The sequence below is a fragment of the Ambystoma mexicanum genome, chromosome 14 (genome assembly GCF_040938575.1).
Source record: "Ambystoma mexicanum isolate Mex_15411 chromosome 14, UKY_AmexF1_1, whole genome shotgun sequence".
Lineage (NCBI taxonomy): Eukaryota > Metazoa > Chordata > Amphibia > Caudata > Ambystomatidae > Ambystoma > Ambystoma mexicanum.
The window spans coordinates 154,091,654-154,109,578 of NC_090940.1; the positions used below are offsets into that span (position 1 = coordinate 154,091,654).

Here is a 17,925-nt window from a genome sequence, read left to right on the forward strand (position 1 = left end):
TTGATAGGTAGGATGACACTCATAAATGACCACACGTCCTTTACGGTTCCCGCTAAGGGACCTCGGAATTGGGCGGTATGGGAATACTGGCACCGGTCTCCTTACCGGTGCCCGTTATCCCTTAACGCCCAACTCAGAATGACCCCCTCTGTCTATATTTTTAACCATAACATCAACTGGGCTATTAGAAATAACCCACCCTGTTAACCTCACTGATTAATTAATTTCCCTGAGACTGGAAACCCTCGTAGCCCGGATCTAGGCCCTGTTCTATAGGCTCTGCCATGATATGTGCCAACTAGCCCGGTTTGTCGCAGAAAAGATGGGAGTAGGTAGAAACAGCCCTTCACGGGTTCCTGATTTTAATCTGCACATAGGGCTCATCTGCCGACTTGGTGATGGCCTCGTACCCTATAGGGTAGCAACTTGGACATGGATCTATAATGGGTTCTTCATGGAAGGATGTTCTGAAATGTACAAACCACAAGGTAATTCAAGTGCAGTGCAGCCCACAGCAGGGCATCCCCCTCGTCGTCCCTGAACGTACCACTCACTCTAAAGCGCCAGAATGCAGAAGTGTTCATGCTTCCTAGGAATGCCCTCGAGGAGACAGTCGCATTGCCACGAGAAACCCACACTCTTTCCTCAATTGCACAAAAGACCCCTTTCGCCTTTAATAAATAACTCGTAGCAGACGCCCATTGTGACGTCACGCACGTACGCCTCAGATGATTGGAGCAAGCAGAATGCAGCAGCTTCCTAGCAACGTGCCCTGTTCATAGCTGTCCTGGGCCTAGATAAGTACAGCTCCGTCTTTGCTCCTCCTCACCCTTTGCCCTGTACATTTTATTTGTGTTCCCTTTTTCGGTAGTACGCACTTTCCTTCTCCCTTTGTCCCTGTTCCACTTTTCCAAATTTGGCTCCTTAAAATCGTTATCGACCCTCTCCCTGTTTACCCTGTACAATTTGAATATGTTGTGCCATTATTTGGCCTGTTATATTTTTTCTGCTATGTCTCTTTTGAGACAGGTTGGCTTTCTTTACCCTTCAGAGGTGTATGTGGACTTTTCTTTAACGTGTCATGACATGACTCCCTATCTGGGGCATGTTTTCCCGGGGCCTTTATGTTTCTTACTAAATTACTCTCTATAGGCGGCCATCCCTTCCCCCTACACATGATTATTTTGTGTGGTTATCATTTAACAGTTTTGGGGAAAATGAATAAATAAAAGGGACAGGTTAATGTTTGGCTTCTCAGTAGTTTAAAGAGGAGAGATGGAAGATGTGTGTCTGTTTAGGTTCTTACATTTTTAAAATAAAGCCAACGGATTATAGGAAGCCTTTTTGAAGTGGGGGTTAGGGGTAGTGAACGGATAGAGAGCTCATTTGCAGCCTAGTTTGGAGGTTCAGGATACCCCCACAGGAGAAACATTGTAGAGCCTCCTGCCATACTCCTGTTCCCCTGCTGAATTGAGGGTGTCCCTGTGTCCTAACGTTAGAGATGTTTTGTCTAAGATGGTGGGCGCCCTAGCTAGCTAGAGCACAGTCTAGTAAGAGCCTCAATTAATTTATTAAACATTTATTTAAACAGTGCTGCTAGTGTCTCTGCAGATCACTCAATATTTTGGATGGGCGTGTTGCCAAAGATCACAACATGCTGCTATAAACACTTTCCCAAGGATCCTCCAGCAGCAGCAGGTTTTTATCTTCACAAATGTCTCTGGTACACCAGGTTAAGGAGTAACACTCTTACTATTCCCCTGGCAATAGTCCCCTATATCCCCGAGGCTTACCACCTCTTTATTCACTGGTGTCTCCACCTACCCATTCCCATTGCCCACCACCCATCTATCTTCTGGTGTCTGCACCTATCTATTCCTGAGCCGCAGCACTTATCAATTCCCCAGGGCCCGCACCCTTCCTTTCTTCAGTGCCAGACATCCTTTTCCAGTGTCAGCACCACTATTCACTGTCATTCCCCTTTTATCCAGTCGGCGCCCTTGCGTTCCACAGTGTTATCTCCCCACTAGTCTACAATGGCAGCAGCCTTGCCAGTATTCTTCGCTACGTACACTATCCGGATATAGTACGTTACTTTATATTCTGCATCCTCATTTCCCATTCCCAATGGTGGTCTCCAACATCCCTTCCCCCAGCACCCTAGTTGTCTCTCAACTGTGCTCCTCCACCACACAACCAGCTGATCACAATCTTTCTGGATACACTTCACATTTTATCATAACAAGGAGCACCACCATTTTAGCAGTGGGCCCTTCCACTGCGTCACATCAGCATCCGCTCTGTCCCCTCTTTATCCCTTTAAAAGCCCAGCCAGCATCTTTCTCTATCGCTCTGTGTCTATGGTTCTTCTGATGGGTCTTGCAGAAACCGAATGTCAGTCCATGACGTTTGACCATCAAGGGTCTGCTTCAACACCTGGTGAGTGGGGGCATCACGATTCACGGAGAGTTGGGAGGAGACTGTTATGGTGTGTGTCTGATAGAGAGTGTGTGTGTGAGAGAGAGAGAGAGTGAGAGGGGTTGTTTTAGGCTTGAAGGCCTGTGCATTTGGCCAAGCGCTCCCAGTGTTTGTAATTCAACTCAACAAGTCCAATTCCAGAAAACGCTTTGCTCAACTGCTGGTCTTCCACTCGCAGCAAAGGGTCTTTTTACTGAAGCTCCAGCACTTCATGGTCTCAAAGCTTGAGGCTGCCCTTTATAGAGGGCGCTGGGCAGATTTGTCAGGCAAATGACAAGAAATTTGGTACCAGCCTTGATCGCCTGGCAAAAGTCTGATCATTGCTGTTTATTTGCCTGTGGTGTTAACCTGGCCTGAAAGGCTCAGAAGGTCCCATTGGGCACAGCATCGGTGGAAGGCAGGCGGATGCCTGAGGCTGCTCTTGGCCTGCCGGCTCCATATTAAGAAATGAGAAATGGGAGCCTGTGCTCTTGTATCCCAGGGATTCCTAGCTCTCAACCAAAAGTTCAAACCTTCCAGAAGACCTACCACTTTGGGTGGATAGATCCATGGCAGCCTCCTGCTCTTACCTGTGAGAGAGAGGGCAAGAAGGGGTTAGAGAGGAAGCAAGACGAGGGAGAAAGCGGGGGAGGAAGAGTTAAGACGGTGCAGGGTCCAACTGGGGCATAACATTGACTCGGGCGTCCAGCTGCAAATGGCAATTCATTTCTTTTGTGCCAGACTGTTTTCATCGTACCCAAGGGGGAGTTTTTTTGATAAAATATGTTGCAAATTGTGCATTTTAAAGAATATTTGTGGAGTAGCACTGGTCAAAATGACTTCCTGCACAGTGAAGTAATTATTCAAACTGGTCCACTTTGGCCCAAAATAAACTGGTCCACACTAGCATGTTGGGTCTGCACTTTGGGCATTGTCCTATTGCCCTACAGGCCATTCCGAGCCTGAATGGCTGCTGTTTGCAGATGTCAGTGAGAGGAGGTGGGGCGAGGGCGGGCAGGTCATATGTGGATTGGGAGCAACTGAAGTCGGGGATCCCGGTTGGGGCAAGGAGAAGAAAACTAAACAGGAGTGCAGAGCAAACTCAGCCCTCCTGTTCTCCTGGGTCCATTTGAAATATCTTACAATGCTTTCAGTTTTGATGGGATATATTCATCCGGAAATGAACTATCCCATCAGAGACCTTGTTTTGAATGTAGCCCTGCCACATCTGAGGCTTTGTTATGGATTTATCGTTAACCCCTTGCCACTAAAACCAGCACCCGGGCATCGCTGAAGTCTTCGTAGCCTGACCACCCTAAGCAGAGAGACCACTTTTTCTCCTGCCACACTTATTTATTAATTTATTGCTGATTTATATTGTGTCTATACTGGCAAACTGCTTCATGGCACCGGAGTTGGTAGAATTGTGGGACGGAGTTGAGTGTAAGTTGTAGAGTGGTAATTCATTCAATGTTAGGAAGGTAGGTTAGGGGGTACGAAGTTAGGGGTCGGCCAGCCATTCACAGTGGTAATTTACATTCCAAGCAGGCTATGTGTAATTGGCATCCATTAATCATGGTGCCTTGTTTTTAATCTGTATATTCAGTAATCCTAAATACATTGGCCCTCATTACGTGTTTGGTGGTATTTCGGTCATAAATCCACTGAAATACTGCCAAACTCGACTACCATTAGCCCACTTGGTCTGCGGGATTACAAGTGGTGGTAGGGCGGTGTACATCTATATTTTTGGAGTCCATGGGAATTTTGGTGGAATTACTGTAAACTTTTTGCTGGAGGTAAATCCTCCACTTTCCTTCAAAACTTGTAATTCGGTGCTGTAAAAACAGGTGTAATTCCATTACCACCCGAAAAAGTGGCAGTAACAGAATTACTGCACCTGCAAACTTGCATTGAGTCCCATTATATTGTTTTAGTGCATTGGGGAAATGCTTTGCTCTTCTTGCGGAGTCATTGCAAATTAACATAATATGTTGTGGTTAAATGCTTACTGCACGTGATGTCAAAGTAGCGAGAGTGGCTGTTGGTATTAAATGATGTCCTGAAATATTTATAGTCGTATTGATCATTTTAAGTGGTGTTGGTCAATTATCAAGGGTGAGTGTGTGTCCCATGTAGTTATGGACCTTATGCCACGTTTTAGTCAGTGGTATTTGCACTTGCATAATCTGCTGTGCTTTGTGGGTATGCGATTTCTGGTAGTGTTGTATCTTTTGATGTTTGGTGGATGTACTGTGGACCTTTTTCCCCAAATGGCCCGGTGGATTAATAAATCGTTTTGAAGATGATTCTCTAGTTAGCTGGTAACCAGTGGAGCGTTTCTTCTAAACTTGAGGTTATAATCAGTTACAATGTGTGGGTGTTTGTGGGGAACGCCCTTATATAAGCACTAGCAATAATTGGTCCGGGAAATTCCCCAGGCTCTTCAGTTTCTGAGCTTGTCCTCAAGGGGGAAATTTCTTCTAAGTATGTGGAGTTGTTAGTAGGATGTTTCCTTGCAAACTCATTTATTTGAAAGGTAAGCGATAGCTCTGCATCGAAGACCACATCCAAGCTCCTGGCTTTTGTTTTACATGGTAGGTGGTTTCCCCATGGTGGATGACCACTTCAATGCCATGTGTGTTGGAATGTGGGATTCCTATGAATATTATATATCTATTTCGTGCGTTAAGGCATAAGCCATTGTTGATTATCTAATCTTGTGTTCTTGACAGGTAGTAGGTTTTGTTCTGGTTTCCTGGAGAAGTATGTTGTGGTCTGAATGCCATTTGGAAATCCTCTGCATACTTTTGAAAGGTCGATGGGAAACCATTGCAGAGGTCTGTGGGTATTGGAGTCAGGATTGTGGTGTTTTCTTAAATGGCTTTGTACCTCATCATGAGTTTGGCAGTCATACAGCGGTAAGACGGAATTTGCACTCACTCATTACTGCCACTTTTGCCGTATACCGCCATATTAATAATAAGCCCCAATTTGTCTGTTTAGTTGTAGCATTGTTGAAAAGAAATGTTTGTGATGGGACAATTTTAATAATTTCCTTGAGATCTGTTGGCTTGAAATCCCTGAATTTATTTTGGGTTTCAGGCTCTAGGTCTATGGGTGTAATTGATCTTGTTTGTTCCTCCATGTTTCGTTATAGTTTGGAGATTTTATCCGAGAAGAAATGTGTTTCAGTTTCAGTTTATTGACCACAAATTGACAATAGTGATCCGGTCACACACTAAAAATAAACACAGCAATAGCAATTTTACAATAGTAGTTAAAAAGTGCATATCAAACAATGTGAAACAAGTTAAAATAACGCCATTCATATATATAGACAGTGATCATAAACTCACGTTAACTGACTAAATTAGTCAAGTATGTATTGCTTCTTATTTTGCGACACAAGATAAAACAAGTGCTACCAGCTAATGATCTTATATGTATTAAGTCATAAAATACTCAATTCGCCAATGTCATCATTGATTGCCTCCTAAACAAAGCTCTGTACAATTAATTTGCCACAGCATATGCCATCAATTCATTGTCAGATCTGTAACAGACCCATGGCTTTGATGTGCCATGTTCTAAAAATCATTGGCTTTAAATATTCCTTTCTTCAATTCAGGAATAGTGGGCAAAACAGCTTAAAATGCATGACATTTTCCACTTGGGTCTTGCAAAAACAGCATCTGTCTGTATCGGAGAGATTCAAATTTTTCGTCAGCTCAGCAAGTGGTAGTGTACCTAATCTTAATTTAATATACAGTGCTCGCAAGAATGTTAGCTTTCCGGAATCCAGATACGGGTCATAGCCTGATATGCATTTCCTTTCCCAATGTGTTCTAGTATTCAGGGAATTTTTAATTCTGGCTAGTAGGATATCAGACTCGTTTATGTGGGCGCCCTTTTTTACAATCTTTTTTGATGTGTTATTCATTAGGTCTGGACTTCTCTAGAGTTCTCTATATCCAATCCTACATAGGATCCCTTTAATATATGCGCACCATACTGATGCTGAGTTACCATCCTCCCGTAGCAGGTCTCTGATAGCTTCTCAAATTTTCTCGAGTTTAGGGGATGGGCAGCATCTTACCCAATAGCCATGAGGTTGATATCTGACCATCGATCTATATCCTGCATATCAACTTCCATTTGGAGGGGGATATTAGGAGAGCTTCTGGGCAACCCTCGGACATTCATTACAAACCTAATTTCGATAATTGAGAGGGTAGTGCAATTGATACAGCCCAACAACTCTGCACTGTATAGTGCCGCCTGCCAGGCTTGTAGCTTATAAGTCTCAATGACACCCTCACTTCCACATTGACATATTCTTCAGTGCACCTGGCTATTGCCCCACTGTATCCTGATGGCATGCCTTCTGGTTTTTTCTATCTGGCAGGGGCACATATCTATGCTCATCAGTCCAAGGTAATTGTTCACTTTTACATGATCATTAGTCTACTCTCCCATTTTTATAGACGCTAGAAATTGGCATAAGTTGCCTGTTGGATTTGGCATTGTATATTTGGTTATTGTAGAAGAGTTTCTTTTTTTCTATTGCACAAATCCGAAGCTCATCACCAAAATAATCCAACTGGGAAATAGGTAGCAAATGCAGAAATAGGTTTTCTTCCATACAGCTTTGCGGAAATGGGCCTGGAAACGGGCATAGCATCGCCGCCCCAGAATTGAGGCCTTGGAGCACAGAAATCCTGGGGTTGTATACAGCTTTACACAAATTACCAGAAAGAGAAAGTCAGTCTGATACATTTAGTCAGTTACATTAGCAATGGACTTCCTAATTGTGCATCCTAGTGGCATTGATTAATGGGAACATCTGAGTTCAATGTGATACTGTTCAAACCACCCCACATGGGTAAAAAGAGAGACAAGAGAGGCGAGGTAAGATGGGGCAAGGGCGTGGATACAATTGTATGCAATGCAGAGAAAATGGAATAAAAGACAGTTATTTAAATGGAGGAGAGAAGCAGATACTAAGTGAGAGGTGATAGAAGCCGAGCAGGTAAGGCGAACATAAGACGAATGGCAAAATTAAAGACAGAATGAAGAGGGGCAAGATGAGAGGCAGGGAGACCAACCAAGAGGGAGGAACAGTAGTTTAGACAGAAGAAGATTAGAGGGCTTCTGGTTACGGTAGTCTTTCTACCATCGGGTAATCACCCAGAGTTTCCTGCCTGAGCAGTCACGTGGTGCTGGCCTCCTCTGTCACTGCTTTTCCCCCTCTTTTGCTTCTCAAAGTTCAAATTAGCCATTGGCTACTTTTTGTTCAACACAGTTCGGTTTCTTATCGATTCTCCCCTCCACTCACCTGCTCTGATGAAACGCTTGCCTTTCTTTATCCTTTGAGTCATGGTTGGTACCTCCGAGACCAGCATCCTTCATCGGCTTGGTTATCAGCGGAGGAGGGTCTTGCTTACCATAGGCATCTGCTGCAACACATGCTGGCCTTTGTTCGCAGTTTTATGTTTCCGTTTGAGTAGGTTTCACGGGTCTGGCTCAGAAAGGGCAAGGTTACTTCTCTCCTTGTCTCCCCCCTCGGTCTGCGCTGTCTTTCTCCTCCTCTTGAACTGCCGTGCTGAGTTAACTCTTACGTCATGTGGACTGCCTTACTCGTATCATGCTCTTGTGCGCCATGTTTTATCCCTGTTGAGAATAGAAAGGGCCATCAGGTGTGTTTGATTCTGATCTATTGCCAGACCCTGGTATTGGGACATGTCAGGTAAACAGCCCCGGTGTTAGTCATTTGTCCTTCGTGTTGCCCGAAAGTGATCGTGTGGAAAAAAGGGGGGGCAGTGTTTTGGAATCTCCTACGTGTTAGGATGGGGAAAAGGTGTTAAAAGAAGAAGGGGGATTCCGCGTCTTGACCCATCAGTGTCCCGCTCCCACTCCCCATGGACCCCCCATCTAGGTGATCCCCCGTCACTGGTCTACCCCTGGGAACTGGATCCAATAGCGATGGCCATGTCCTGGACACCTGGATGACAGATCCCCGGGCACTAGCTAGGGAGACACCTTCAGGTTTCTCATGCCAGTCAAAGACAGCATTATTTTTACCTGCAAGACAAGTACAGAAAAACCTTATCCTAACGGGAAATTACCGAACTTACTTACCTCCGCCCTGCATATCTCCCACATTTGTAGTGTCAGGTGATCAATTTGAAAACCAAACCTTAGGAAAAATCTAGAATCACATTCTTGGTCTGCCAGTGAAAAAGAACCTGCCACCTCATACTGTTGTTGATGCGGACATCTGGATGAAATATCATGTGGCCAGTTCCTTCCGTGTGCTTCACGCCGAGGAGCTGCTCTGCGCTTCCGATTGATACAATTCACTATGTGAGTTCAACAGTCCCTGTGTACGAGTCAGACCTAACCAGTTCAATCCGTCACTTTGTAGAAAAAGACCTTGGCTCAGAAAATTGCAAGACAGCATTTTTGCAAGTAGTATTCTGCACGGTATCCAGTGAAAATGTTGCCAACAAAAATGTATTCAGTGAAAAGGTTGTGGTGAAAATATATCTGCAATTAAAAAGGTGCCAACCAAAAAGTAGTCAAAAATGCAGCTGAAAAGTAGACAACAATGCAATGCTGCTAGGATAATTGTTAGAATTGAGGAAGGTTTAGTGGGCTTGTGATAGCCTGGTTTAGGGTTATGCTAGCGGTTAGGATAAGGATAGGGGTTAGAGTAAAGATTTCTATTAGAATTAGGGTAAGAGTTAGGGTCAGAGTGGTTTCTGCAGGGCTGGTGATGTTGGGGCTAGGGTAGAGTAAGTGTTAGGGTAGGTGTTATGTTAAGGATAGGGCAAATAGAGTAATGGTTTGGGCAAGTGTTAAAGGGATAAGGAGGTTGGAGAGGGTTGGCGTAGGATAGGGTTTAGGAGAAGCCTAGTGGTTCGGGTAACGTAAGCATTATGGCAAGTGTTAGAGTTGCAGTTAGGGTAAGGCTAAGGTTAGGATGAAATCAAGGGTTTGGGTTAGGGCAAGTTGTAATTTGTGGTGAGCTGGTGGTGGGGTTGGTGTTATGTTCGCTGCTATTTTTCTATTTTGTATTGAGTAACATGCAAATAAAATGCTTTAACGTGCTGAAGAGTAGTGTTCTCTAAGAGTTCAGGGTAGAATAAGGCTTGTAATTAGAGCTCGGGGAAGGTTTAGGAATGGAGTTAGGGTGATTGCTGAGGTTTTATGAAAGATTTGGGTCATTGTTAGGGTTACAGCCTTTTACTTTAATGCATTTAAAAATAGCTTTTTTGGCGATGTTATTACTGGCAACATTTTCACACTTTGCATTGCTTGTATTGAATAACTACAATTTTGAAAACAAGTTTTTGCTAACAACATTTTCACATGACTATATTTTCCTGGGGACTTCTTCACATGTTCCGATATGAGTTCGGGGGAAAGCAAGCATTGCCTAAAGCAAAAACCAGATAGAGTGTTAAAGAACAAGTCAGCTGAAACAAAAGCCTTGTTAAGTTAAGCATTTGATTGCTGATTTCAAGCATCAAAGAGGAAAAATCTGTTAGTCTTATGCTATAAAATAATACTTTTTCCACACTCCTTTTCCAGAAAATAGGCTGTGATTAACAGCTGACATCATGCTGAGCTTCTGCTACCAAACATGAGGTTTCACAAAAGGAGAGTGTACGGCAGGAGTCCACAACTTTAGGCCCACTGGATGTTTTGGTCTATGACTCCCATGATCCCTCACAATTGACTATTGTAAAGGCCCATCCCCGTTTTAGCACGTGCAAAATAAATAAATAGACACACCCCAACGGTGAATGAGACTAAGAGAACAGGTTGTGAGAGTTAATCGGTTTTATCCAGAATTGGCATCCAGAGAACTTTGCTGCCCGAGAGCGCTGTGGCAAACAATACAATTACATCGGTTTTTGAAGTCACAAATCGTCATCAATGACATCATTACATAAGGGACCGCAGGGACACAGGATTGGATAATGATGGAATAATATAGGCCGCTGTAGGAGTTGCTTCCTCTGGATTGGCTGTTCAGTTGGCTGGAGGGTGAGCATCACGAGGTCCATCTGCCTGTGTCCGGCGGGGTGAGGGTCAGGTCGCTGTGAGGCGGGTGGCCACTAACTGAGCTAACATGATACATTCTAATAAGACATGCACTAAATAATAATCATCACAGCTCCTTTGAACAAATCAAATAAACACATACATTGTATATTTATGTTTACATCATCAGTTATTAAGACTTATATGAAGTACCGGACTCAAGGGTCTGGACAGGTGTGATAACATCGACCGTGGGGTGGGTCTGAGTTCATCAAAGAAACTAGGGGGCATGCTGACATTTTGTTAGTTCTAGGGTGCAGTTTACTGCAGCAGAGGTCTGATTTTAGTTGGGGGCTCACTGAGGTGGGCTTCATGGCAAGGTCGCGTGTCTGGCACTTCAAGAGAATATCTCGCAGGCACACAGGGTTACACTGGCAATAATTTTCCAACAGCGAGGGTGAGGGGGCATGAGCAGGTTTGTGGAGATGGATGAGCTACAAGGCCTGGCTCAGACCGGTTCACACACGGAGCAGTGATCTCAGAGGAAGAGTGAGGCGTTACATTTGTTTTTGTAGCAATTGCCTCCATCCCAAGCGTGAGAATGGAGCTGCGAAACCTTCAGACATAGTGAGAAAAGGTGGGGGCCCTGTGTGCAGTGAACGCGACGGTGCTAAGGGGAGAGAAAACTTTTTGTATTATCGCAATGAGGCCTAGTTCACAAGATGGAGTCGAGGGTGCACAAAATGGATGCCACGCATCCCGCACAACAGCCCCATCTATGCCAATGCCAGCATAAGGCTGACACTAACATAAGTGTGAGGGAGGCGTCCCACACAATTGGGAGAACACATGATCCAAGCTGTACTGAATATATGGTGGGGGGCACCAACAACCCCTCACTCCCACACATTCCCCCCTTTAGTTACATCTAAAGTAACAAACTATTTATTATTTTTATTCTCATTTCGATAATACTCTGCTTCCGTAACCGCTTCATCCCAAGCAGGTGTTCCTTTTATTGGCATCCATGCCCTACACACGCTTCTTAAGCTAAGGCCCTTCCTTGCGTATTCATCTGGGGTGCATGTCATGTAAATTCCCTCATCCCCATCAAGGTCCACCCACACTTCCGTGTACCATTGCAGCTCCCTTGGTTCTTCCATGGTGGTGTGATATAGATTATCTACCCTGTCCCCGTTCTGCCAATATACAGCTGTCTTGTGATACTTTGGGGGGTTTGGTTCTCCAGTTTGCATTTGTGCATCTATCATAGTAGCCATCGTTGTCTGTCGGCCCATTGTTACCATCATCATTGTTCAGTTAGGCATAGCTTTTTTGCAGCATCGGATACCCAGTTGGCACACACAGAAAAATAGTAAAATGAAAACGATGACAGGAACAAACATTTTCATCACGGTGTTGAACCAGGATGGTATCCAGTTAAACAAATTGTCAAACCAGTTTCTTGGCTCTATTGCTCCTTCTTTCGACATCCTCTCCCCCAGGTTGTGTACTGCTGAGATCACGTGGGAGAGGGTCCCATTATGTGTATCTTCAGATGGTACGAATGTACAGCATGCGCTCCCGATTTTTCGGCAAACACTGCCGTCCATCGCTGTGAGAAGGTCTAGGACGTACCGGTTCTGCATTGTCATTAGGCGCAAGGCGCGAAGTTCCATCTTGATTACATTGAATCCCTCTTCAGTGTCGTTGGCCAGTTAGATCAGTTCCCAGCGGACGATCTGTAACCATTTGGCATTTGTTCGTGCCTGGAGTCCTGGCGTTAGGAGGGAAGCAAAGAATGTCTCTGCAGAATTGAAAAGCTTGTACTTTTGCAGGATCTCAGCGAGGAGAGCAGATGATTCATTGGAGATGTAGTTTGATGACCTCTTTTTGCGTGAGAGGCTGTCCTTTAGGTCACTTTCCGACAACAGATTGTACGAAGGAGGTTCTGTTATTGTTAGTTGGGGTGCTACCCATGTGTCAGCCGATTGCCCTGCTGCCGATATGCCAGATGATTGCCCTGCTGCCGATATGCCAGCAGAACCTCTTCCTCCTTGGATATGGCTTTCTGGGATTACCATCAGAGCTGAATGCAGGGTAGCCAGAGCGCATGTACCTTTCCATGATGCCGGTAGATGCAGGTAGGCTTGTTTGCCACAGACCCAATACATGTCCATTAAAACAGCTGTACCTTTTTTCATGTCCGGAATAATGATTTGTTTATTGCACTGCTTGTTGGCACCCATGGGCACCTTTCCTTCTCCATGAAAACAAAGCTTGTGTGGTATTTCTTTTTGGGTCTTGATGGGTTTTTCTAGCGCAGTGACCCAGGTGAGTTTTGCAATGTGCTGGGACCAGACAGGCGCACACGTTTCTTAGATCCATTGAAAGTTTTCTTCAGTTAGTCCCCTAAGTGCTTCAGCTTTGCACTAGTACGTTTCGTCATGCCATTTGTTTTCTGTGAATCTTGTTCCTTTTATGACGAAGAATGGTTCTTTGATACATATTACTCCTTGGCGCCTGCGTGTGCATGTTTTCCCGTTCTGCAGCAGTTCTATTGTAACCGTGTCTGCCTGGAAGGTGCTCCGATTTCTACATAATACAACATGAATTAAACATTGGGCGTCTGACAAGGCCACTTCTTGTGGTACAAGTATTTTGGGTGTGCCTGATGCATGCGGTATGAGAGAGCAGACATAGCAGCTCTCGTTCGTGGCTTGTTTTGCTGTAGCACTCATGTCTGAATACCATTTATTTGACTGGTCTGGGTGGGGGGTCTTCTATTTTGTCTAATCCCAGGCCATGGTAGATGTCATATCTTTTCCCTCCCGCCCCCCCTTTTCCGTCTCCTTCTCCCCCCGGCCTGGTCATTTATTGTTTTTACTTTTCAATAATTTATGGGAAAAACTCCTGCCCATGCTGTGTCATTGAGTTCATTCACAGTGTACCCAACCTGTAGTTCTGGGGATTTTGGGTAGCAGCAACATAAAAGTGCATTATAGTTCCTTGTGAGGTAGGTTCTGCGGTTGTCTGCGCATCAACATTTATTAGGTTAGATTCATTCTCCCAGAAGTAATCACCATCATACTGGTTAGTTTCATTGTCATTGCTCAGGCTTATAGCAGCAAGTGGAAGGAGGGGGGCCTGTTGCTGTATGGTTAGTGTGTAACGTAGTGGAGTTTGAATTAATGGGATAATTACTAACAGAATAATTATGTTTCCACATGGTTTTCACACCTGCCCATATAAGTAGTGATCGTTCTCGTATTAGGTTTGACCCACTCCCACCCTTTTTCATGTCCTCCACAATGAAAAACACAGTATAGTCCCAAGCCATAAAAAATAACATAACCGAAAACATATTGCAGAGTATTTTACGCTGCATTCGTAATTATAATATTTATTTGCTCTATTAACTACCCTATCACTAACTAAGATTGCGCTGTTATCTGTGAATGCACTCCTTTCAGCCATTTTGTTACCCAGAGGGGTGATATGAAATTGTTAAGTGATAGGCATACATTTCATTAATCATTTCTTTACTTTTGTCATTTTATTATTGATATCTACTTGTTGCTAAGTAATACATCTTAATGCTATATTATACTTTTCGTGCATTTCATTGCTATTATATTTCTTCATCATTAAACATGCAAATTGACAAGGGGGGTCCTGGGAGTCCATCTGCCAGACATTAGTCCTGGTTACGAGGGACTTACCCAGAGTCTTTAGCTCACTATCTTTCACAGAGAAGAAATATCCCAAACATATCAGTCTTTGTCCTGCCCTGGGGCAGTCCAGCACCGAAATGCTAGGCAACTCTCCTCTGAACAAGAGTACCAACAGCATCCCCAGACACGTGTTTCGGTCTGGTTGGACCTCATCAGTAGGGAGGAGCTGTGCCTCTCTAAGAATAGTGAGCAAGGGGTCCACGTCTGGATTCCCCAAGTAACTTAGGGTGAGACCCAAAGTTACTTAAATATGCAAGTTGACAAGGGGGGTCCTCGGAGTCCCTCTGCCAGACATTAGTCCTGGTTACGAGGGACTTACCCAGAATCTTTAGCTCACTATCTTTCACAGAGAAGAAATATCCCAAACATATCAGTCTTTGTCCTGCCCTGGGGCAGTCCAGCACCAAAATGCTAGGCAATTCTCCTCTGAACAAGAGTACCAACAGCATCCCCAGAAACGTGTTTTGGTCTGGTTGGACCTCATCAGTAGGGAGGAGCTGTGCCTCTCTAAAAATAGTGAGCAAGGGGTCCACGTCTGGATTCCCCTAGTAACTTAGGGTGAGACCCAAAGTTACTTAAATATGCAAATTGACAAGGGGGGTCCTGGGAGTCCCTCTGCCAGACATTAGTCCTGGTTACGAGGGACTTACCCAGAGTCTTTAGCTCACTATCTTTCACAGAGAAGAAATATCCCAAACATATCAGTCTTTGTCCTGCCCTGGGGCAGTCCAGCACCGAAATGCTAGGCAATTCTCCTCTGAACAAGAGTACCAACAGCATCCCCAGACATGTGTTTCGGTCTGGTTGGACCTCATCAGTAGGGAGGAGCTGTGCCTCTCTAAGAATAGTGAGCAAGGGGTCCACGTCTGGATTCCCCTAGTAACTTAGGGTGAGACCGAAAGTTACTTAAATATGCAAATTGACAAGGGGGGTCCTGGGAGTCCCTCTGCCAGACATTAGTCCTGGTTACGAGGGACTTACCCAGAGTCTTTAGCTCACTATCTTTCACAGAGAAGAAATATCCCAAACATATCAGTCTTTGTCCTGCCCTGGGGCAGTCCAGCACAGAAATGCTAGGCAATTCTCCTCTGAACAAGAGTACCAACAGCATCCCCAGACACGTATTTCGGTCTGGTTGGACTTTCTTCCAATACTAAGCATCATTTCTTTATACAGGTTGGTAATTGTTTCATGTAATTGATAAACAGGAAGAGAGCGAGAGAGAGAGAGAGATAGAGAGAGTTATAACTATACATATATTTTTTCATTGCTTTTCAATTCTTCCTTTTCATCATTTTGCTCTTTTTCATAGTTGTTTTCCTATCCACTAGCAATCTCATTGCTGCTAGTCTGTTCGCATTGAGGGATTGCACTATCACGTGCTCTTCTCACATCTGACAGATGCACCCAATATTTCAATCCCTTCACTTTCACAGCTGTAGGTGTGCAATAAACTACTTCATAGGGGCCATGAAATCTTGGAGAGTTCCACCTCCGAACAAAACTTCGTACATACACGTTTTCTCCTGGCATTAACGGACCCTTTGGACTATCTTGGTCTGGCATTGCAGTGTCTGTTGCAACATTTTCAGTGAAAAGTGGTGCAACTTGTCGCACTATGCTACGCACTGAGCATGTTAACTGGGTAAGGTATTCCTTGAATTCTTCCCCCAGCACTGTGGCAGCTCTTTGTGCATCTGAAGCTTTTCTTATTGGGGAGAGAGGTGTATGAATGCGTCTACCCGTCACTATTTCGTGCAGGCTTAAATGGTGATCTTTACTTGGCTGCGTTCTGAGTTGGAACAGTGGTAGGGGTAAACAATACACCCAATAATTTTTAAGTGTATTACACAACTTTGATAACTTACTTTTGAGCAGGCCGTTGATTTTTTTCCACCATTCCGTTAGCCATTTGGTGATAAATGTGCTTGACCCCCAGTAATAACGTCACTCCCTTGAAGAAGTCATTCACAAAATGTGTGCCATTATCTGATTTTATAACATCACATATGCCCCACCTTGAGAACACCTCCCTCACCAAGAACTTTGCAGCACACTTCGCATCTGGGTGGGGGCATGGTGCAGCTTCTACCCACTTTGAAAAGGGACACACTACCACAATTAGGTATCTTGCTCCATTAGACCTTTCTCCCATATCCACGTAGTCAATATGGAGCTCTCTAAACGGTGCCACCGGACGCAGTAATGTTCTTCGCAGTGTTCTCAATGTCATCCCTGAACTGTATGTACATTCTATAGTCAATTTTGACAAGTGTTCCTGTAGGTTCGGAACGAGCCAATGTTCTTGTATGTCTGCTGTGATATGTTGTTAAGTTACATGTGTCGAGAAGTGTAGCTGTTGGAATGCCACTTCTAGCAACTCCACTGGCATCACCACTTTCCCCGTTAGTTCCTGCCTCCATATTAAATCTGTTGCACCCTCTCTTGGCCCATAGTTCTTGCTCTTCTACTGATGCGTGCCTTTGAAGCTCTTATTATTTGGGATATTGGTGTATGGTCATATCCCTCTTCTAGTGTGTCTGTACTCAGCGTTTTGAACATACATTATCGCGCTCTGAAACACCTGTGTAATGAGCGCGATACAAATAAAATATCATATCATATCATATCAATTACTGGTGAGATATTGAAATACGTTGCGTCTTTCGCTGCTGCGTGTGCTGCCGCATTTCCAAATGAGATTGCATCTGTGTTATTGGTATGGGCTTGGCATTTCACCACTGCTACTACTGATGGTTCTGCGAGTGCATCTATTAGTTCATTTAGTAATGCAGCATGTTGTACTGGCGACCCATCTGCCCTCCGGAACCCTCTCTGTCGCCATCGTGACAGTCCTGAGTGAACTGTTGTTGTGGCATATGCTGAATCTGAATATATTGTTACTGCACATCCTTTAGCAGTGCGCAACGCCTCAATTCGTGCAGTCAATTCTGCTGCTTGTGCAGAGTAATGAAAGGGGAGGCGCTTTTATACAATTTTCTCATATCCCTCTTCTTCCATTCTAACAACCGCCACTCCCACGTGTTTTTCTCCTGTTTCACTATCTATTGATGCTGATCCATCTATGAAGTATATCTCTCCCTCCTGTAGTTCATTTTCACTTGTTTTTGGAATGTCATCCTCTTCTCCCTCATATGTCGCACAGTCGTGTTCCTGCATGTCTCCTACAGTGCATGGCTCAGTGATGAATGTCGCGGGGTTTACCGTTTTACACCTGACCACATGGACATTCGGACTGGATATTATTATTTCGTAGGCTGTCGCCCTTTGTGGTGTTAATGTTGATTTTGATCTCTCTAAGATAGCAAAGAGTGAGTGCTGGGCATATAGGGTCACTGAGCATCCCATCACAATGGTGGCGCTTTTTTCGATTGCGAATGCCGCTGCAGCGAGAGCTTGTTCGCATGCAAACTGTCCTTGCATCACTGAATCTAATGTTCAGCTGTAATAGGCCAGCGGCTTATGGCCTAGCGATGTTTTCTGCGTCAACACTGCAGTCATTAAAGTACCATTGCAGTGTGAAAATAAGTAGAATTCCCTGTCATAATCTGGGTTTGCGAGAACTGGTGCGTCGGCAATGAGATCTTGCAATTTGAAATACTGTGTCATCATCTCATTTGTCCATTTTATTGGGACATTATTCTTTTGTGCTTCCTTCAGT

The 17,925-nt window shown here is 44.4% G+C and overlaps 1 protein-coding gene and 1 long non-coding RNA gene across 2 annotated transcripts in view; one reads left to right on the plus strand and one right to left on the minus strand.

Annotated features, from left to right (window-relative positions):
• LOC138527529 (uncharacterized) overlaps nucleotides 1–637 on the minus strand; it is a 44,809-nt gene extending 44,172 nt beyond the window's left edge. Inside the window, exon 1 of the long non-coding RNA XR_011283943.1 lies at nucleotides 548–637. This is a non-coding gene — a long non-coding RNA (uncharacterized lncRNA). The remainder of the gene's footprint in view (nucleotides 1–547) is intronic.
• Nucleotides 1–17,925, plus strand: part of HEATR4 (HEAT repeat containing 4) — a 597,929-nt gene that overhangs the window by 131,631 nt on the left and 448,373 nt on the right. The gene's annotated exons all lie outside the window — the stretch shown is intronic.